Source organism: Triturus cristatus, chromosome 8 (genome assembly GCF_964204655.1).
Source record: "Triturus cristatus chromosome 8, aTriCri1.1, whole genome shotgun sequence".
NCBI classification, from domain to species: Eukaryota; Metazoa; Chordata; class Amphibia; order Caudata; family Salamandridae; genus Triturus; species Triturus cristatus.
This window is the reverse complement of record NC_140591.1, coordinates 1495804550-1495828228: the sequence shown is the minus strand read 5'-3', so window position 1 is coordinate 1495828228 and position 23679 is coordinate 1495804550. Positions and strand designations below refer to the sequence as shown.

Here is a 23679-nt window from a genome sequence, read left to right as displayed (position 1 = left end):
ATAAAAACATTTAGAACAGAGTTACGGTGTGTAGTCAAAGTTCCCGGATGTTTGGGCGCCATGTTGAAGTAGTATATGGACTTCGCAATTAAATGGGAGTTTCTGACTCCCGATTGTGCTGATCGATTAGAACAATAGAGCTTAAGTTTAAAAGTTAATTTTACGGAATAATTATTATAAATTAAGTGTAACGAAAAGTATAAATCCTGTGTCATAATAAGTACGTGACACTTAGGAACGGAATCACCATACCTAATCAGAATTCATAAGTATTTATGCGCCATATTGGAGTAGTATATGGACCTTAAAATTGTATAGAGTATTCTGACTCCGAATTAAACTGGTCAGTTTAAAATACGAAAATTAGAGTTTAAAAGCTAATGTTTACACGTTCATTCCTTTAAATTGAATGGAAGACAACAACTCGAAAGAAGGAGAAGAAATAGACAAACAGAAAAAATGTGTAAAAAGTTTTTTTGACAAGAACACGGAACAAATGTTTGTGTTATTTTGCCATTATGTAAACCTAATTGGATACACCAAGTGCAAAATTTATTCACGCCACTATATAATCTTAGATTTAGCATAGTGGCTGACAGTATATTTTGTGGTGCACTTGATGTATAGTGCATTGTTGACTACATAATGAGAAGGCAATTCTAGGGAAGTACCATGCCAAGAGATACAAGTAGATGTAAAATGACTTATCTCCGTCGGTACTTAATATGGTGTAATATCCGGGCCCTATTAATCATTAATCAAGTTTGAAAAACAGCCGTTTTACGCAAAAGTTAACCCTTATTCCCGAGTAGAAACGATATGATTCCAGGAAGCAACCATATGTTAGAATTAATGGTACACCTGGTGGACAGCACATTGTGAATTCAAGCAAGCAAATTGCCAAATATGGGTAGAGAGTATCATTCCTAAACATATTAGTGAATGTAAAGTGACCCATATCCGCTGACACTTGCACAAAAAAACCCTTTGTATCACAACAGGATTGAAAAAAAGGGGAAATCGATTAAATGAAAAACCATCATAAGGTCCTAAATATCCTAAATATGGACAAAAAGACCTAGATAGTAATGGGGAAAAATCAACATATTGGTTGTCACAGCCCCAAAGTATTGATGTCTATAAGAAATAGTGCATCTCCCCATCCGTGTTATGCCCCAGACTAGTTGCTCTCAAGCGGCATATCCATTTTGATTCCTTCTGTCTTAGCAACAGATCCCTGTTGCCACCTCTCTTTGGTGCTGGAACATGTTCAATAGCATGAAACCAAAATGTTACATCTTCGGGATGTTCCCTGACATAGTGATTAGTAATTGGATACCTGGTGTCATTGGTTCTTATAGCCCGTCTGTCTTCCTGAATTCTTAGTTTTAAACTGCGGATGGTGCTGCCGACATAAATTATGCCGCATCTACATCCCAGAACATACACCACATAAGTAGTGTTACAATTTATAAAATCCTCAATCATAAATTGTCTGGAGGTGTTAAATGAGAAGACAAGGGTTTTATTTCTACCCAACGGACCGACATTGCAAGTTCCGCAGGCTCTCATTCTCCTGTTTGTAGTGGAAGTGCTTACTGCCCCCCTTAGGGATCACCAGCATGCCATCTGGACCCTTATTTCAGTTAAAAGCTAAGAGGACGTCCTCATCTGACGAGCCCTCCCTATGGCTACACGGACAGCCCAGTACTATCCACCATTTTGGTACAGGCTTACTTCCCCTTTGTAGTGCCTTGCCTGTTGGCATTCCAGCACAGCCTACTATCCAAATGTTTATTTAGCCCTTACACTGCTAGCCAGAGTGGGTGGGTTTTACTCTCTTCCTTTTTAGGGTTATGGAGTCCTGAGAGAGTCTCTTTGGTGGGCTTACTATCTCCCTCCTTTGCTTTTTGTGGGCCTACCCCACTCCCCCTTCTTGAGGTCTTCCCCTGGGCCTTCTTGGGTACTATTTTCCTTACCCATTCATCAGCCTTTTTGCCCAATTCCCTAGGGATAAAAAGTTCTGAATCTATTGGATGCTGGTGTAACTTGTCTGAGGTACAATAGGATAAAATGTACTCTTTCATAATCAAAATATTCAGTGCATCATATGTGTGCACTTCACAAAGCTTACGCATGCCTGGTTTTGAGCTATATGGGTGTCCCTAAACTTCAGTACCTACTCTTCTGTAGTGAGTCCAAACCCTTCTATGAGTGTCTTCTTCATATGCTCATAGGACTCAGCCATATCATAATTAAGGGTCAGCAGTCTTTCTCTGTCCTTTACTAAGAATAACTCCCAAAGTAGAGAGCCCCAGTTTTGGCAACCTATCCGTCTCAATTTGCATGCCCTCTCAAGGCTGCAACCATTTGTCAATGTCCTCTCCATCACTTTACTTAGGGACAATCCATTTGGGGACTTTAATGTCAAAAGATTCCTCTTCCTCCCTGTTTGTCTTGCTGCTACCATCTTTGGGCTTCAAGACCATCTTAACCGTTCATTCCTCAAGAGTTAGGGATCAATTAGAATGTAAGGTGGATCGCCACCGCCCACATGGCAGTGGCGATCCGCCTGACATTCTCTCCTGCCCGCATGCCATTTCCCCCTCCATATTACTATGGTGGAGCGGACCCCAGTGGACGTAAAGACCGTCCGACGGTTTTCCGCCTGGTCGATGAGTCGACTGGGTGGAAAAGGTTTTAATATGGTGGCGGTGTCTGTTAGACACCGCCATCCATATTACGATACATGCGGGGATTCGCCTTTCCGTGGTGGCGCTGCCGCCATGGAAAGGCATGCAGTCCATGCCATTGGGGACCCGTCGCGGGCCCCCAGGAAGTTTGGGGGGTTGGGGGTGCAAATGGGCATTTGCATGCACAACATGGCAGGCACCGCCACGTTTTGCATGCAAATACACAACATGCATTTTTGGCATTGCGGCGCGTGGTGCTGAAAGCACCGCCCGCCACAATGTTAAAAAAGCAGGATGGGCCCGCCAGTGTGGTGGGCGTATCCTAATCACCCCCACGGGACCACCGCACATATGGTGGGCGGTCCTTTTTTACGTCGGGATGGCAGGTGGACTTTCCTAATAATCCCCTTAGTCTCCTTTCCTCAAGTTCACGCTTCTTCACTTCCAGGGAGAGTTGGTCAAGCTCTTACTCAGGGGTTTCTACCACCGTACCAATGGGGGATCTCCTAGAGTGATTCCTGTCACTTCTCACTGGTGAAAGAGGTCTGGGAAAGGGCGGAGAGTTGTGGTCTTCACCTTCTTCCCCATCTTACTCAATATGGTCTTCTTGGTCTTTTTCTGAGTAATGGCCCTCGCTCTCTAATTTTTCTTTTGCATAAGAGCTGAGGGGATATTCAAGTTCCTCCTTTTTAGCTGTAACCCTATAGCTAATGCCCCTTGTTTTGCACAAAACCCTCAAATCTCTGATCCTTAGGGCTGGGATGACTGACAAGTCAAGATCCTTACCAGCTTCCATTATGCCTAACTTTTTACTTGGAAATTGGGACCTTTAAATATTTTTGAAAAACTATTAAACCTTGCCTAACACACCTAGGCTTTTTAAATGTACTTATTAGACATGTGGTCTACACAGGGACCTTAGAATTCCAATGTTAAAAAATTTGAAACATTTCTGAAAAATAAATTTTAAAGTCTAAAGTCAATTTAGTGGATTTCTCATGGAAAAATCACTTATGAACAAATGGAACTGTGAAATGCAAGTTCAGGATCCGGTTTCTGTAACACCAATGTAGACAGGTGGAATATTATGTGGTGATGTTGGTTGGGTTTTACCCTGCAATACTATCACAAACCCCAAAGCTGGTCCTTGGATTCACTCTAATAAATCTTTAACTCATTCCTAGTAGTGTGGCAAAGAACAGACAGGCTTTATTAGAGGAACATCTGTTAAGCACTTCAGAATACCAACATGGACGATAAGTAATTGACACAACTCGAAAGACATATGACACCAATTTTGAAAAATCAAATACATTTTTATCTTCACCAAAATGAGTTTGATCATATATATATATAACCATAGTTGAGACTTTTAGCAGCAATATAAAATCAGTGAAAAATTAAACAGTGAAAATGTACTATTGCCGTCAAAGGTAAAAAACATTAGTGGCAATCAGTCACTTGCAGGTCTGGTTGTGTGGAACCCTTGCAGATTAAAGGTGATGCAGGTCCCAGGACCAAGACACGACAGTCAGTATAATTTTACCCAGCCCATGGAGCCAATGTGAAGAGTTGTTCTGGCAATGTCTGGTTCGGAATGGGAGCAATGGGGAGGCTCCTTTCACCACTAACACGGTGCAGCAGGAGAACAGGGTGCAAAATCTTGACAAGTACATTGCTGCCGATGTTGGATGAATGTCTTGTGGAATGTCCTCTAGCTGAAACTTTGAGTGATGGTGTCAGTTGCCGTAGTTGCGACTAACAAGCCTTGGTAGCAGTAAGTTCAGCAAGGAACTTCTTCGACATCCGGAGGTCCAGTAGAACACGGGAGCAGACTGAAATTTTGTGGAGGGCAAGACTACAATTCCCACAATGTACTGGATCATCTGCTTTGGAGTGATCCTTTGGAGGGCCCGATGGCCAGTGATTCTTTGGATTCCGAACATTGATTTACCTGCAGTGTGCAGGGGACTAGCGCTACTGGTCCTAGGGTGTCTGACATTGCTTCTGGCTCTAACAGGGGTCCCTCTATCTACAGGAGCCTATCTTTAGACAAGGACGAGCCTTGGTAGAGTAGTTCCAGGAGTATTGCCACAGGTACAGAGTCTCCCTCTGTTGGTTTGTGTATAATCCTGCTGTTGTCTTCTCAAGTCTCCTCTTTGATGCAAAATGGCTCAGAACTGAGGTTCTGGACTCAGGGGTGTCCCTTAAGTGTTAGATATAGGGGAGTTATGGGAGAGGGAGCAAGTAGCCAATGGGCTACTAGTCTCTGCAGCTAATCTGCCCTTGAAGTGACACCATCTGGGGCTGTAGGTCACTTTTTCTATCCATAGCCCACTGTTTCTAAAATGTTTAAATATGGCCAAAGACTTTCTTAGCTGTATAAGAAAAGTCTCTGGGAGACAGTTTGGATGCATATCAGAGGCAGTGCAGCCTTTTAAGCTCACCTCCTTGATGTGGCACTTCACTAGACTGCCTTGGAGGGAGGAGGTGTGACCTATTTCCTGCCAATGCTTCTCTTCCTGACTCTTGGAAGTGTTCACACTGCCTATCAGGAGGTCAGAATCCTGTCTTGGGGACAGCAAGCACGGACTACCAGCCAGAGAGTGGGAAAGCTGAGGCTGACAGGTAGGCCACTTCTGAGGTAGCCACCTGGGTGCATGCCACATCGCTCCCGGCATTAGATTTGTGTCTGGAGTTAGACAGCACGCCTTTTGATATCAAACTCAACATTTCAAGGTGGTACCATATGGAGCTAATGACCCCAGAGCTGCCGGGGCAAACCCATGTTAGCCTATGAACCGCTTATCACTTATAGTGTTCTTAAATGGTAAAGGCCACTATAGAAACAAATAAACTTGCACTTACATATCTATACCCTTAACATACTGCACCCTGCCTCATGGACTCAGTAGAACTTCCTTAGGGGGTGACTGGCACATATTAAAAGCAGTGCATTTACTTTGCTACACATGGTGAAGGCAAAGTCGAAATGGAGCAGTTTGCACTGTTCCTGCAGCCAGCAATGGCAGGCCTGCTGTCAGTAGTTTACCTGAGTCACACTGGGCAAACTGTTCTGCAAGCACTGGGGACCCCTTTGCTACCCATGCCCTGGGTACTACTAATACCATATACTAGGGGCTAACAAGGGGAGTACAGTCCTCGAGTTTCCAATTCACATTTATCAGTTCTGGGAAAAGAGCACTGACACTGGGGCCTGGTTAGCAGGATCCAGTGCAATGTCAGAGTCAAAAACTAGCATCTAGCAATCCGACTGGGGGCAAAAAGTGGGGGGCCACTGCAAAAAGGCCTGTTTTCTTGCACTCAAGAATATATGGATTGAATAAAGTAAGTGTTTATTAAACAAGTAATTAAAATCATTACAATTGATTAAAAATGTTACAGACAAATACCATAGAAGAATAAATGAGAGAAATGTTCTTGTTTGTGTGCTTCTTAAAATCAAATAATAATTTAACCACGCTTGTCCTACCCTTCTTTTATTGGTGGGATGCTGATAGAGGCTGTCTGAATTCTGATACTAGGAACTGTTAAGAATATTATAAATCTGTCAGTAAGTTGGGTCTCTGATCCAGTAACTCAAGCACTAACCGCATCTATGCATTTTAGGGTATTTAGCTGCCGAAGCCTTGCTCTTAACAAGAGTCTTATTTCTGTTCCCAGCAATTCACTTTTACAAATTATCGACAATAGAAACTGAGCATCCTGAAACATGGAGGCACAGGTAGTCAGAGCCTTCCTTTACATTTTTAATATCATAAGTCCTTGAAGGGAATCTAAATTTGGTATTATTCCCTTTTGTGTTAACGTATAGGGAGGATTGAGGAATGGCTCCCTTATGTTATATTTGTATAAACTTAATACCATTCATGCATGTTTTTTCTTCACAATTTACTGATCTTCATGATATAATATCAGCTAGTCCTGCTTCATTGCTCAATATCCTATTTGGGATGCAGGCAATATTTTCCCAGATCTCCTCAAACTGTAACGTTTTTACAACATTATACAGATATATACTCCATGCATTTTTCACCTTCACCAACATTTTCCTTAATATTCCCTTCAAAATGAATGCTAAGGATGCTCTCATCTTTGCACAATATGTCACAAATGCTGCCTGCAAAATGAAAAGTTGCCTCCACAAATTAAACTCCAGACTCTCCTGTGCCTGTGGTGTGCAGGCTAGCAGGATTAACAACAATCTGTGTCTCCACACTGTGTAAAGTCAAGCCAACCTCCCAATTTCCCCCGAAAATCTGCCACATCATATGTCAAAGTGGTAGAACGTGTACCTGCCATTACCTATAGCACTAGAGAAAGGGTCGGACCTGATACTTTGTTGGACTAGTAAGCACAAGTGGGATTCAAAGAAAGGTGTAGATAAAAGCCACCCCTTCCTTCAAGGTAAAGCCCTAGATATTAGTAAATATTTACTTGCTCACCAGAAATTAGAGTATGATTTTTTTATTGATTTTTATTTTTTTCGCCTTAAGATATAGCTTAGTGGATTGGCACACTTAGGAATAATGTGCTTTAATGTGGAGATAAAGGGCTGGTTTTGTTCTGCTCAATTTTATAGCTGATTGTCCCAAAGATGTTTGCTGTAGATGCATTTTTAGGTAAAGCTACACAATTGGAAGCAAGAACAAATTCCACATTGCTTTGTATATTTATGTGCACTGAGCCTGATTCTGTCAGATAGTTCTAAGGATCTCCATTTTCCTGACCTAAAAAAGAATGTAAACTTCCTTTCAAACTCTATGAAAAGGTCTCTGATGATGAACCCCATGTATAGAAGGAAACGCAACTCACCAAGGCTGCAGCAAAGCGCCATAAAAACGAGGACAACAAATAGTTTCATGATGAGAGAGATGGTTGATCCTGTTGCTGCAATACTCGGCTCAATCTCAAAGTGATTGTGTGCTAGCAGAGCTTCTATAATTATGCAGAAATAGGCTTCTCACGCTCCTACCAGAGTCACATGACAGATCAGTGTGCTACATCCACAGTACTTCGTATTGTTTGTTTGGAAGCACATCAGAAATGCTAGCAACACACACTCCTTCAGACTACTTTTATATGGATAATGGATTACTGTGCCAGACAGGTTTCAAAGTCCTGAGTGATACTAAGTAATATTTTCTCTTCAAATTATGGTAAATGGCAATGCTCCCACACCGAAACCCCACTCCCCCATTCATAAATTGCAAATATTATCATTCTGATTTACATCTTCTCTGGGAAATCTGTTGATTATTCACAGTGCAGCATGTCGGTTAGTGTGGATCATGTTTCTATGTGAACGACAAAATATCGACTAGTAAAACATCGACCTACAAAAATATTGAGACAAAAATAGCGACTGCCTATACTTAAAAAGGTAAGCACAAAAATATTATTTACAATATTACAGCTGTATTAAATATAGATTTTTAAATATATACAAATGAAAATATTACAATTAAAATATATTAAATACCAACATGAATTTAATAAAGATAATATTATTTTAAAATATAACAAATAAACTTACTTTCAAAAAGTTAAAAAACACACATATATACATATATATTAACACATATCTGTTTAAAAAGTACAATTAAAATAATATTTTTAAATTATATTATATAATTTAAAAAAAAACAGTTATATATATATATATATAACTATATGCACTTTGCAAATTTTATTTTTCACAGTTTGCATTTTTTAATTATGACATTTACTCTTTGTGACATTTGGTGTTTGAATTACTCTATTGAAGCAAGATGAAATATTGCCCCATGCCACTTGCTGAAAGACTTGTTGTAGTGCATCCTGGGGCCTGTAGTCGAGCACTATGGGCCATGTGACCACTTAGAATATAAAGGACACTCACCTGTGACCAAGGCAACATGCTGAAACACGTAAGGAGAAATTAGTGTTTCCCTGTCTGCCACGCATTGACGAATAAAAGTCAGCTGTATTTCAGTCGGAGTTGGGCTCTATTTGTTCTTCGTAGCGTTCTTACATCAGCAGGATTCTCCATTCCAGTTCACTGAGCCCGCCCAGCAGGGTCGGGGGCCCCCGGTAAAGTGGAGCCTTAGTGTAAACATTTAATGGAAGGGGGAATGACCCGCTCTTCTGACGAACCAGCCACTGTATTTCAGAGGCGATTTGGGGAATAGAACGTCAGTGAGAAAGGGAGATGAGAGAGTAAATTCTCTCTCTGGCAACTCTGCATTCCAGCAATTACAAGAGTGTGGTAACAGAACTATATGCACTTTGCAACTTTATTTTTCACAGTTTGCACTTTGAAATTATAGCATTTACTCTTTGTGGCATTTGGTGGCCGATTCCGATTCCGGCCGCAAAACGAACCGACCGACACAGACCAGCGCCGTATGACCTGTGCAGTGCGATGCAACGCGTGTGAATTACAACCGGCACGTGCGGAATACAAGCCATATGACTGAGCCGTAGGGAAAATAGTGATCCGGCCGGAAAACCGACGCGATTATCACCGACCGACACGAACCCGGAATGAAGCCGACCGACCCGTACCCGCGATGTACGATTTGCGCAGTACTATGCATTGCGTGTAAAATCAACCCAACTCGCACGGAGACCAAGCCGCACGACCGACACGCACAGACAACCCGGCACACAAGCAATAGAGACCGCCGTGACCGACACGAAACACAGAAGATAGGCAGCGTGAACGAGGCGGAGAAGCCCGCATGAGACAACAGCAGTGTCCGTTTCCGTCACATGAACGTCTCCTTCATGCCTACAAAACACAAAGGAAAAAAAGACAAATAAAGGACAAAAACAAGCAATGACAAATCCAATAAATACCACAAAAAAAACATGGGACAAAGACACACCCACCACTCCAACTATATAAAGGACTACAATCACTACCATCATCCCTTGCAAACCGGAGACACAACCAGTGTCAAACACCAGTACACAGCAACCACAGATACACTCACAACTCACCCATCACACAGCTCACACACCATCAGCACCTTATACAAAAGCACACACACATACACCCAGCAAAACCAACACCAACCCACCATCACTTGCACCCTCACTCACACACACATCCCTCACCATCACCTGCACCCTCACACACACATCCCTCACCATCACCACCCATCACCATACCCCCAAAGAAGAATCCAAAGTTCACAGAGAGTGAGTTAGAAGTGCTGGTAGACAAGATCATCAGAGTAGAACCACATTTGTGCGGTACATTGGTCCAAAGGACCCCCATCTCACAGAAAACCAAGATGTGGGTGAGGATTATGGACAAGGTGAATGGCCAAGCACTAGAAAGGCGCACTAAGGACGATATCCAGAACAAGTGGTATGACGTGCACAGGAGGGTCAAGAAACTCATCGAAAAAGATCATGCCCTGAGTCAGTGCACTGGCGGTGGCCCTCCTGCCAAACCAGTCTACTTCAGGACCTGGGAGGAGAAGGTACGGGACATCCTACCATCAAAGAGTGTCCATGGCCTAACAGACATCGCAGAGCCTGGTGAGTACACAACAACATACCCAAGATTGTGTGGCAAGGGGACAGTGAAACCATGCACCGCAAGCAAAGCTACACTAACCAATAGATAATCAGCCCAAATGTGTATGCCAGTCAGACAAACACAATACCTGCCATCTCATAGTGACTGGGACGGTGTCATGACATGCACCAACCTACAAACAAATAAAACAAGCCAGTGGTACAAAGCCAAATAGACCCTGCCAGACAGTTTGCAACCTCAAACACACCACCTCACAGTGCGGTTGACTGTCAGGAAGGAATAGTGGGGATGCAGGTGACGTGAGGGTAGACAAAAACATGATAGGGCCTGTAGTCACAGATAATGCTCCCCCTCCTGATTGGCCCATCAAGAACTCCCTGAAACATGCCCACATCACAGGGAGTGGAAAATGACTTACAAGATGGCTGACACTGGCTCCTGCTGTGGGGAGCACAAGGCCCTGCTAGGGCTTGTGTGCAAATCAGAAGCAGGACACCACTGACTGACATCCTGAAAGACAACTTGCACGCCCTACAAAAGAAGCACGTTTCATGATGGGAAGGAGGACTGACAGCCCTGACCATACTTATCAGCATGGGGAGACACCCCCCCTCAACACAAACTCCACACAACTCACCGGGTACAAAGCATTGACACACACCTCATTGAAATATCAGCAAAAGATACCCCATACTGGGTGCTGCTGTGTGAAGCACAGGGGCTCACTTTGGACTTGTAGCCAAACAAACACCAGGATTTCACAGTCAGACATCTTGACATTGCTGTCACACTCCCTCACAGGGAAGCAGAGTCAAGAGGGAGGAAGTATGTGCATGCTGGGAAGGGGTGTGTAGCCAAGAGTATGATGAGATTCGCAGTCACAGACAACCTACACCCACCCACATGGCCAAGCAAGATCATACTGAACCATAACTTGCCTCACAGGGAGTGGGAAGGGACTGACAAGATGTCTGACACTGGGCTCTGTTGTGGGGAGCTCAAGGCCATGCTGGGAAATGACCAACAACAAACCTCAGGACTTCACAGTCGGCCATCTTGCCATTGCTGTCACACCCCCTCACATGGAAGCAGAGTCAAGAGGGAGGAAGTATGTGCATGCTGGGAAGGGGGGGTGTAGCCAAGAGTATGATGGGACTCGCAGTCACAGACAACCTACACCCACCCACATGGCCCAGCAAGATCAAAGTGAACTATACTTGCCTCACAGGGAGTGGGAAGGGACTGACAAGATGTCTGACACTGGGCTCTCTTGTGGGGAGCTCAAGGCCATGTTGGGAAATGGCCAACAACAAACATCAAAACTTCACAGTCAGACATCTTGCCATTGCTGTCACACCCCGTCACAGGGAAGCAGAGTCAAGAAGGAGGAAGTATGTGCATGCTGGGAAGGGGGGTGTAGCCAAGAGTACGATGGGACTCGCAGTCACAGACAACCTACACCCACCCACATGGCCCAGCAAGATCAAACTGAACCATAGTCGCCTCACAGGGAGTGGGAAGGGACTGACAAGATGTCTGACACTGGGCTCTGTTGTGGGCAGCACAAGGACATGCTGGGAAATGGCCAACAACAATATCAAAGTCTGTCCGTGACAAGCTTGGAAAAAGCAGTGTACAGGCAGGCATCTGTTCGAAAAGTAGAAAATATCATGTTTGTGAACCAACGATGCATGTAGAAACATAAATCAATTCAATTTCAAGTCTTTATTTCGATTTTCAATCATAAAAGACATCATTAAAATATTATAACAATTTTAAAAAGAGAGAAAAAATTTAGATCCATCATAGAATGTAACGTACATATCATCTACAGTTATAAATACACATCTCATTGTTGATAAAACATATAAAATATTTTAAAAGCTTGTAATATAAAAAGAGTTTTATACAAAAATAACTACGGTATTCACGAAAGACGTAATTTACGTGCACGAATTATCCACATTCAATGAAGAAATTTTGAAACAGCTATAATCACAGGTTGGGAGGTATTAGTTTTGAGACACCGCAAGGCCTCACCACCTGTCCGAAAGCCCAATTGAAGACAAATAGGTTTAAGCCAAGACCGCCTGGGAACTTTATACTCCAGACAGATAAATAAAATATGCGCAATACTTTCCCGTTGTGTGGGACAGAAGGGACAGCCAGGGTCAAGGCCTTCTCTCCATTTAGCAACGAAGGAGTTAATAGGAAGTGTGCCCACCCTAAATTGGTGGTATCTCTTTCTGTCCTCCACAACTGTAACACAGTCCCAGTAGCTTTCAAACACAGGTGAGTCTTTAAGTTCCATAAAATCCGCAGTTAGTGACGGACCAATGCATGAACCAAATCTTTTTGTTAAGACCACACGCCAGTATAGATCTGTTAAGGTTTTCCTAGTGGGAAAGATATGTGCTATTGGGTCTTCCCATAAACTGGCTAGGCCCATGGCAGAGTAAAGTACCTTGACCTCCCGCATCCATGAAATGTGTTGCGCCTTATCAACTCCTCTGATGTCCAGAAAAGCCCGAGCATAATGTGAGAGTTCTGGGGTAAACCAGAGTCTCCTCCAGTATGCCACAGGTCTATATCGGGCAATATCCTCTAGACGTTGGACGCCTAGGTCATAAAAGAGGGGAATCAGTGGAGTAGATACGGGAAGACCTGTAATTACACGTAAAAACTTATTTTGGGCCCTAGTCATCGGGGTGAGGTTACTGAATCCCCACAATTCTGCCCCGTAAAGTATTGCCGATCCTATCTTTACGTCATATATTTTTAGTGCTGGTATCATTGGCCTGGTATATGAGGAGTGGAGCTCTTTTGTTAATGCACCAGTTAACTGTGCGTGCTTTATAATCAACTGGGTAGCGTGCGGTTTCCAATCTTGCTTTGATGCAAGGGTTATACCCAGATACGAAAAAACCTTAGTCTGCTCTAATTTGACCCCATTCATTTGGACATTTCCTCTTATATGTTTAGACTTATGTAAAACCATGAACTTCGTCTTGCTTACATTTACTATAAGCCCATGGTCTTTGCAGAAAACCTCAAACACGTCGATGGCCTTTTGTAAACCCTGTTGGGTCTTTGAGATTAATAAAGTGCATCTGCAAACATCAACAGGGGTATCAACTTGCCATCCAGCTTGGGAGCATCGGTAGGATGGTGCTTAAAATAGTTGATCACTCTGTTGATGTATAAAGAGAAAAGGGTCGGGGCTATTACGCACCCTTGGCGTACTCCCTTGGCAATTGGGAATTTATCTGTTACACTACCCGATTGGTTCCACCTAACTTGGGCGAAGTTATCCTCATGAAGTTTCATTAAAAAGGTCAGGATGTCAATTGGCATACCTTGATCTTTAAAAACTGCCCACATTTTTGCTCGTGGAACCAAGTCAAACGCTGATTTAAGATCAACAAAAGCCGCAAATAACCTACCCTCCCCCAACAAAACCACCCGCCAATATATTAACAGGAATCTAAAAACTTGGTCTATGGTACTTGTGTGACTGCAAAATCCTGCCTGGAGTGGTGACAGCACTTCCTCTTCCTCAATCCACCCTTGAATTCTCTGCAGGACAAGCCTAGCAACCACCTTCTGTATGCAGTCTATCAAACTTATGGGCCTATAATTTCCTGGATCTGAGCGCTCTCCCTTTTTATAGATCGGTATGATCTGGTCGCCCTTCCAGGTGTTTGGTATAGGTGATCCATTGGTGATACCATTGGCTAGACATTGAATGTATGGTGCCCAAAGTTCCTTATCATGCGTAAACAAGTCAGCTGGGAACAAGTCCAGACCTGGTGCTCTACCTCTGGGAATAGAATTCAGTGCCTTACGCACCTCAGTTAGCTCAAACTTTAGGGGAATTATATCCTTGAGAGGGGAGATAGAATCTTTACTTGTCTCGCCGTCAATTTCAAAAAGTGCAAACTGGGACGCATAGTGCGAGACCCAGAGGTTAGGCGGGACGTAGTTTATTGGTTCTTCCCTTTTTATCCCCCTGCCCCCCTTAACCATATTCCAGAAGGTACACATTGTTCGTTCTTTACTAGCAGAATGGAGGTCCCTCCAATAATCTTGGTCCCAGGCGCGTTTAGCATCATATTGATCTTTTTTATAAGCAGCACGGGCACTCTTAACACGGTTTCTATCTTTTGTTTTTACTGCCTCAGTCAAGGCCTGGTATGCAGCCCTACATGATTCCCCATACCATTGGTCTTCCTTTCTAAGTGGCCTATTAGGTTTTATATGAGTCTGTCTCGTAAAGAAAACCCTGAGTTGGTTAAAAAAATTGGTGTGGATCGTATTTACATTTGGATGACCTCCTCTTGTGTGATGCAATTTTGTAGGGCAGTTGTCGCCGTAGTGGTCAAATTCCTTAAAGTTAAAATCTGTCGCTCATTCCTTATGCAGCTTGCCCATTTGATACGCCTAGTGTCATTTGATTGGACAATATCGACCTTCACGGGAGAAACCTCCTGACGATTAGATTTAAATAATTTAAACAATAGAGGTAGGGGGTCATGATCGCTTTCGACCCTTTCCACTACTACCATATCCTTGATACTGGGCCAGTACTCTTTATTAGTAAGTATATAGTCGATACAGCTTTTTCGTAAGCCGTTGTTAAACGTAAAAGCCCCGTGTTTATCAGACGCAGATCTACCATTAATTGCACGTAGCCCTTGTCCGATACAAAGAACCTTTAACTGAAGTGCGGCCTCTGTCCATTTTTTTAATAGGCAGAAGTGTCAGCTGGGGAATATTCCATGTACAATCTTCTTCTAGGGTAAGATCAATATCATTGCTGTCTAGAGGTTCAAAATAGCAGTTAAAATCACCCGCTACTATGATATTACCTTTTTTACAATATGTGTCGAGGAGTACATCTAGTTCCTCGACAGTATTTGAAGGCTTACCCCCTGGCATCCCTCTAGCATAAACATTAAAATCAAAAAAGGTCCTTTGATTTAGGATGCTGAACTTGAATTAGTAGTATGTCATTACTTTTTGAGTCCAGTTAAGTTACATTATACCTACTATCTTGTCTGACCCATGTTAGAAGTCCACCCTTTGCTCTTCCACGGAGGCTAGGAACAGCAGGAACTTAAAAGCTAAGGTAACCTGGTCTATATTCTAAAGCATTCAACCAGGTTTCCTGGAATAGCATGATATCCTTGCTATCAAGAAAATGTGTCCAGTCTGATGACACTACCTTGTTTCTGAACCCTGCCACATTCCAGGAGACTAGTGATGAAAAAACAGTGCCATCATCCTGATTTTGGGTACCATGTAATTCAACATCCTGTAGGCCTCCACTGGCTTTTCCCCCTAGTTGAAAAACCTCTTGCACAGGACTATTGATATTGGTTAGTCCACTTGTCTGGGCTGTATCTATTAATGCATGGGGAATTATTTCGTGTGGGTCTATTACAGAAGCGAAACTCGCTCTATGGGGTTTAACCATATTGGTTCCTCGTGGGTCCTGATCTTGTCCATATAAGAGTCAGTCATTAATGTCTAGTGAACTCAGAGCCTCGAATCTGTTACTTACTGGTGTAAAACTAATATAAGGGTCAGCCCGAGGGGCATGGTCTCTCCTTCTAGTGGCGGTGGTTATGCTGGGTGGATAAAAATACCCCAATGGTAGTATATTGATACGATCTCGATGTATCCTCAGTGATCCTGCCTGCCTCAGAATATGATCTACCAATTGGGGGAGGCAAAATTCACAACAACACAATCTCCCTCCATACCCTTCCTGGTCATTCCCACCCAGTCCACCCTTCTTACCATCTTAAAATTGTTAAAGAGATGTTCACCTAACACTGTTCTGTTGTTAAAAAAATGGAGTGCTTTATTTTTTAGTGTAGACCAGTGTTCCTCTTTGCCATCCAGTGTTTTAGGGACATTAGCCAAAATAATGGAATATGGGCACGCCTCTGGGGGAAGATGGAGTCTTGTTTCTTTTTGGGGAATATGGTCTATATGATGTAAGCTACCCCTGGAGCCTCCACAACCAAGCTTAGATGCACTGGCTGAAGTTAAGATGTTTAATAATTGTGTCGTCTGGGCAACTGCAGGTTCTCTGGGTTCACTCGAGCCAATAGCTAAGCTAGTGGCTGTTGGTATATGAATAGGGGCACTAGCGGAACATGCTTCTATCGGTTTGATCCCAATCGTGGACCCCTGTTGGTTTGATACGTGTCTTTCTAGGGCTTTTAATCTACAATCAATTGAATCAAGTTTTTCCATCATGAGGTTATTGAGTGCCTTAAGGCGCTCCTCCAAATTCCCTATAAATTCTGACAGTTTGTTACCCTCCATGGGGTTATCTATTACAGATGTTTTTGTATTACCCCCTTCGTAGGTCTTAGGGTGATTTGCCTGAGTCGTTTGGCTTTCTGTTTGGCAGCCCAGGCCAAGTGTGGAATTCTTTTTCCTAGCTTGTTTGACATTTGGCCTGCTACCCTTTGCGACACTATTCGCCTTCCGCTTCCCCAGCAGATATTTGGCTCTGGTGTCAAGCTCAACCCGTGACTGCCTAGTGCGTGTGTTGGGAGGGGAGGGAGGGGACTAGGAATAGGTGGACAGGAAATATTTGTTGTGTATGTCACAGATGTTGAAACGTCATTGGAAAGTGTAATTGGACTTTGTAGGAATTCGATGGGAGCCTGGATACCTCCTGTTGATTCTATTGTTGGTATGTGAATTGAGTTGTGACGAAATGGATCAAGTGATAACCTCCTCTCTACAAGTTCTATCTCCTTGGCCACAGCTGTTTCTGCCCGTTTAAGATAGGCGTCCAAGGTTCCAGCCCCCCCAGCCCCACCCCCCCTTTGGTTTAACAATGGATTTGGCCATGTAGCAGATGAGTAGTTACTATCGCATAAACAAATGTCCTACCACAATATAGTCACACGTTAGTTGATGCAATACAATCACTAGACAACTAGGCAAACATATAAAATCATTACTGCTCACTTAGCGATGGTTGTGTGTCCTCAGTCCTACTAGAAAATATCAAGGGGCTGGCCCAGCCTGGCCTCCTCTGGCCTCTGACGGCCACAGACGGTCCCGCCCTTGTCCCGGGCTTCTCCCGGCGTGTCCCGCGCGCGTCCCGCGGGACGAGGTTCCGCCCCGCTCTTTATTCGCCTCCTGGCGCTCGTTACCAGAGTCGTGGGCGTCCTCATTAGCAGCGGGGCTGCTGGGAAATGAAGTCCAGTGTCAGCGGTCGGCAGAACAAAGCCCGGCCACAGGGAGACACTCGCTGGGGAAAAACACAACCCAGCAACAGGGGAACACAGGGAGGGGAACCACGGAGCAAAGCCCAGCAACAGGAAAGTTTTTCTGGAGGGTTTCACAAGGGCCTCGGCCCCGCCCCGCTCTTTATTCGCCTCCTGGCGCTCGTTACCAGCGTCGTGGGCATCCTCGGTAGCAGTGGGGCTGCTGGGAAATGAAGTCCAGTGTCAGCAGTCGGCGGAGCAAAGCCCGGCCACTAGGGGTGTGTGGAATTTGCATAATCGCGTTACGCAAATCTCCGCGAAATGGTAAAAAATCTCCGCGAACATGCAGAAATTCCGCGAACACGCGGAATTGCTTGTTCGCGATGCTTTTTTCCTGTTCACAGTTGCTGTTTGCGTGCTCGGGGAGAAATATCTCGCGAACACGCATTTTGAGAACGCGAACAAGAAAAAATTTCCCGAAGTCGCGGAAAGCAGAATTTTGGGCAATTTCGCTTTCTCCGCGGAACGCGAAATTAACGAAATTCCGCAAATTCCGCGAGCGGAACATAATTTACCGCCCAGGCCTACCGGCCACAGGGAGACACTCGCTGGGGGAAAACACAACCCAGCAACAGGGGAACACAGGGAGGGGAACCAGATCGGAGTCTAGATTAGTAATGTTTAATTTGTGTAAACTAAGTCAACGTTTCAGAGTGCTTTTGGCGAGTGTCCGGCGGAAACCGAAAGACCCTACCTCATTGCCTGCTCCGAGAGGGAGGGGTCATCGGTGGGCTGCCGGCTCGTGGGGTGGGCGCTAGGGTGGGTTTTTAGCACACTTCAGGATTTCATTTTTGCTGAAATGGCCATGAATTATTAACAGAAAACACAGCCCACTTTTTCACCACTGCGCAGGCACCGGCCTTGCTGCCCCATAGGGACCAGGCAGCCTCCCAGTGTCGCGAAACTGCGAATATTGCACCCACTTCAATCTCTTGTCAACAGAGCAGGCGGTCGTATAAAGCTCATTGAAGCCGTAATGCGTTCGACAGAAGTTCAAGGTGGCAACTCCGAGCCAGGGTGAACCGTGATTCTGTTGCAAAGCCAGGCCTCCCGGGGCAGCTACATCGGGCCTCCCGGGGCAGGTACGTCAGGCCTCCCGGGGCAGGTACATCGGGCCTCCCGGGACAGGTGAATTCGTGGAGAGGTAGCCTGTGGTCCGCTCTGAAAAGTGTTTTTCCAGGCGCTACATGATCTCGGGTGTAGCGCTTTCATTCGATGTGCTCTTGTTATGATTCTCGCATCCCGTGAAGCGTCATAGACGTCAAAGAGAGCGAGACGCGCCGTCAGTTTAATGATTTAACATAAATCACATTGTGTGTCTCTTCCAAACACAGGTGGTGCTGGGCACCCAGCACCAAATGTTGAGGATACCCAGTCCCAGATTCTGGTGGACACTGAGCTCTCTGGTCTGACTCTCTCACTGTCCTCTTTGGATGACGACGACCAACCTGGCCCCTCCGGTGTGAGCCATCATAAAGCACCAGCAGATCAACATCTGCTGCCCCTGTACCCACGCCTCCAGCATCTGGACACAGACAGGGCACCCCCGCCAACACGGACAGACCAAGGCCAATCAACACCCACAGCACAGGGACACAGGACCCCCCGGAAGCTACAGCAAACACCACCAGAAACACCACCCAAGGGGTCCCAGTGTCACCTGTGCATCCCGCCGCTGGTCCTGCCCGTGTGGAGAGGGGTGCTGGGAGGGATGGGAGGCACAGGGCGCACCTTGCAGAGGTGTCTGGACTGCATGATGACCCCCACCTGGCACACATCTTAGATGCGTATCAGGATATCACCGGAGGATTTGGCCAGGTAGTGGGGATCCTCAAGGACATGCAACACGAGCAGGTCGCCCACCATGCCTGCATGGAGGCCAAGTGGGATGACATTACTGCGGTGCATCGAGACATACTACAATGCCTCCGCCAGATCAACACCAACCTGTCCACACCCCCCTGTGTGCCCACAACATCTGTCGCAACACCATCTGCCAGTGCTACAGGGAGGGAGGAGGACTCTGGCAGAGAGTCCCCTGCACTGCAGAGGCCTGCACATGAGGATCCCCCCCTGGAAGAAGAGGGGCCGTCTGAAGAAGGACAATTGAGAGGCAGATGTCCCAGCACATCCCCCAGGGCCTCTAAACCTGTTCTGGACAATGTCCTTTGTTCGCAACCCGTTCACCTTGTCCAATTGCACACAACTCGCCCACATGACATGGAGGGTTCATGTTGGGCCAATGTATCAGATGACTGTGGACTTTACTCTGGACATTTCATCTACCAGCACTTCCAACTCCAATGTGGACTTTGGATTCCCAAACCAATGTACAGTACCCACCATCCTGTGCACTTCCCTCACACATGTTAGTAAATAAACTCACCAGTACACCATACTTGCCTCTGTTGTGATTCCAACTTGTTATGTTCAGGGAGATGTCGATCTGCTACACAACACAGTGCATGCCAAATACTGCAACAATGTGACCAAAGTACGGTGAGTCATGGAGATGTGACACATGTGAGGGAGATACACCACTATGGCAACACAAAACATACTCACCATGGCCATGTTACTCATCACACACAATGATGTTGACCTGAAACGCATTTGCATGCACAGACACAACATCAACCCCAGTTAGTGGTAGCAAGTTCACAGGTGAGGTAAGCAGATGTCACTCAGATGTGGGAAGACAGACAACGCACATAACAAAGCGTAGCACGGGTTCATTACACATCAGCAACACGTTTATTCCACACTAGTTGCACGGTAATTCTACGTAACAGTGGACACACGCTCCCAATGTGTTGGAGAATGGAAGTCCAGGGATGTGTGGTACATCAGTTGATGGGAATTGTCAACTTCCACACTGGTGTTGGCTTCTGGGTGTTGAGGGTCAGTGTTGACCACACAACAGGCAAAGTACCCTGGGAAGAACAGACAAGATACAGTCAAAAGCACAGAAGAACAGGAGAGAAATGCAACACACATGCACAAAACATGTTGCAAGACACCTACACAAACACTAGTTAGCAGTACTACACTATTGTGGAGTACACACCACCTGAATGGACACATCACAGCACGCATCCAGTCAAGTGGCACACAGACATACTCAGACAGCAACAGAGCTGGCACAACACATTCCAGGCTACCTCCATACATTCACATAACAACCCTGGAAACTCACATTCAGGTGAAGAAGTTGTTGATGAGCTGTGAGCGGACGTCACCATCATCATCATCACTGGCATCTTGGCCCAGGCCAAATCCTCCACAGGTGCCGGACTTTGGTCATCGTCATCATGATCCTGGATGAGAGGCACCTCCTTCCGCACCTCCATGTTGTGTAGCATGCAGCAGACAAGGATTATTTTGCACACCTTTGCAGGCTTATATGGGAGGCCCCTCTGGTCTTGTCCAGGCAGCGAAAGCGGCTTTTCAGGAGGCCGAATGTCCACTCAATCACCCTCCTGCTCTGACCATGTGCATCATTGTAGCGCAGCTCGGCTGGTGTCACAGGGTTCCAGAGGGGTGTCAGCACCCACGTCATGTGGGGATATCCGGAATCACCTACACACACAAAAATGAACAAGTAGCTGAGTTTTGTAGGAGTGCGGAATACAACATTGACAAACACACACAATGAGAAACAGTCAGTACACACCGACAAGTCAGGCATGCTGAGCTGGCATATGTGACATCAGCGTTGCAATGCGACTTCTCCTCATAATGTAGGCATCGTGCGCGGAACCAGAGAACCGTGCACACACATGTGTGATCGACATGTCAACAAGACAGACCACCAGAGCATTGATCGAATGGTAGTGCTTCCTGTTACGGTATGCCTGCTCATGTGCCTGTGGTGGTATCAGGGCAACATGTGTCCCATCAATAGATCCGATTACGTTCGGCATCCTCCCCAGTGTATAAAAGGCTTCCTTTATTTCAGGGAGTTTAGCTGGGCTCGGGAACTTGATATACAGTTTGAGGAATTGCAACATCCCCTCAAGGACATCGCGTAGCACCCGAATAAACATCGTTTGCGACATTCCACCAGCAGTAGCCACAGTGTACTGGAAGGTACCAGTAGCAAAGAAGTGCAGGGCTGCAATTACCTTCAACTCTGGGATCAGTGCTATAGGGTATGTCTGGCCAGGTAGCAGACGTGGTGCCAACTGCTCCGCCAACTCCGCAATCAGTGGCCTGGTGAAGCGGTACCGTCTGATGCAGTCACCTTCCTGCATGGTTGCAAGGTCTGGGAACGGCCGATGGACAGCTGGTGCCCTGCAGTACAGAGAAGCACAAAGGAAGATTGTCAGTTCATCCACCCATGTGGCCATGACCACGATCAATATCAAATGCTAGTTCATGACATTATACAATGTACTGAGGTGTGTGCTGTTGGTCATGGACACATATGTAACCTACAAGACCACCACCTCACATCTCAATTCCACATGTTCACATGAGTCCCATGTAGTGCAATGGCCAATCATCTGGCTGTGTCACCCAACCTATGTGCTGCTGCAACGTTCCACACACACACACACCACAGTGACAATTGAGGCCTCATGTCTCCCAGGCATCACAGATCTTTGCCATGCAGCAACCCAGGCTCCCTGTATTGCCACATCAACACAGCAATGAACATGGTGTAGCACGTACACACCACAAGGCAAGCGTAAGTCCCACAGGTAGTGGCCACTGTTGTTCCTGCCGGCCCTACATGTATGTCTCTTAGACACACACCCCATCAAGGTTGATGCATATACCACATGGTAACATTTAATCAAACACATCTGAGACACAACATGAACACAGACTGTGGGTGCACATCAGTATTGTGGCTACAGGTCTCACTGCGACGTACATGCCATCACCCCCAGGACTCACGGTGTATGTGACCTGTCCTAAACATATCCAACCTGACACTGTGGCCATGACTCATGCCCATTACTGTCCAATTGCACATCACAGTGGTAATGTGCACAACACACAAAGGATTCTGCCCCCATGTACACGTGCACAGCCTGGGAGTGGCTGCACAAAGTGCCAGCCAAAAAAACAGATGTGGCCCCCCCAAACACCCAGGGAATGCAGCCTTACATGCCATGGGACACTGTGTGGCCAATGCTGTAGTGTGGTAGGTGTTCACAGGTGTCCCTGGCCAGTGTATGTGTGTTGCATCAGTATAATAGTCACACTAATGAGGTCCGACGCAGGTGACACTGCGTACGCATTGCACAGGTCATGTCCGAGCCGTGCGTACGGTTTGTCATTGAATGCAATGAGGTCCGACGCGGGTTACAATGCGTACGCATTGCACGGATCATGTCCGACCAGTGCGTATGCTTTGTCATTGAATGCAATGAGGTCTGACGCGGGTGACAATGCGTACGCATTGCACGGGTCATTTCCGAGCCGTGCGTACGCTTTGTCATTGAATGCAATGAGGTCTGACGCGGGTAACTATCATGCATACGCATCGGACAGGCATGGTCCGAGACAGGCGTGCGCCTTGGCCATTGACGGGTGCATGTGTATATTCAAAATACACGTTGTACAGTCAGTTGACCATGCTGGGCGCACCCATTGGCTCCAGACTGTCATGGAGACGGATGCGGATTCAAAACTTGTTCGAGTTGTGCACTGGAAATTCAGTTGGATGCCTACAACAATGTTGCAATTTCAAGTGTTCCATGAAGGTGAAGTTTTGAACGATGCGGAAGGCGTGTACGAGTTGTACTTTTAAATGAATTGGCCAGATTCATAGAATGGAACCGTGTTTGACCTATCACTTGGGGCACATGGCACAGAGTCTGCATCTGCAGCACAGATATGAGGCTGGCTGACCCCCAGGGAGATCACTTGCCTGCACTACATGCTACTGGACCACATCCCTGCTACCACTGCTGCTGTCTCTGCATCCTCTGGCTCCTGCTATGGCACGTACTCTGGAGAGGGCCCCAGCCTTCGCTGAGGAGGAGAACCAGGCCCTGCTGGACGGGCTCCTTCCACAGTACAGCAAGCTCTATGGGAAACCAGGGGAGCAGGTGAGTGTGCAGTCCACTGACTTCCTAATTACGCATGTTGTCTGACTAGCAGTACTAGCAGTGTGCACACCAGTGGC

The 23679-nt window shown here is 45.7% G+C and overlaps 1 long non-coding RNA gene across 1 annotated transcript in view; it reads right to left on the bottom strand.

The window, feature by feature from the left end:
• LOC146806007 (uncharacterized) overlaps positions 1–7642 on the bottom strand; it is a 176119-nt gene extending 168477 nt beyond the window's left edge. Inside the window, exon 1 of the long non-coding RNA XR_014967536.1 lies at positions 7530–7642. This is a non-coding gene — a long non-coding RNA (uncharacterized LOC146806007). The remainder of the gene's footprint in view (positions 1–7529) is intronic.
• Between the last annotated feature and the right edge of the window lie 16037 nt (positions 7643–23679).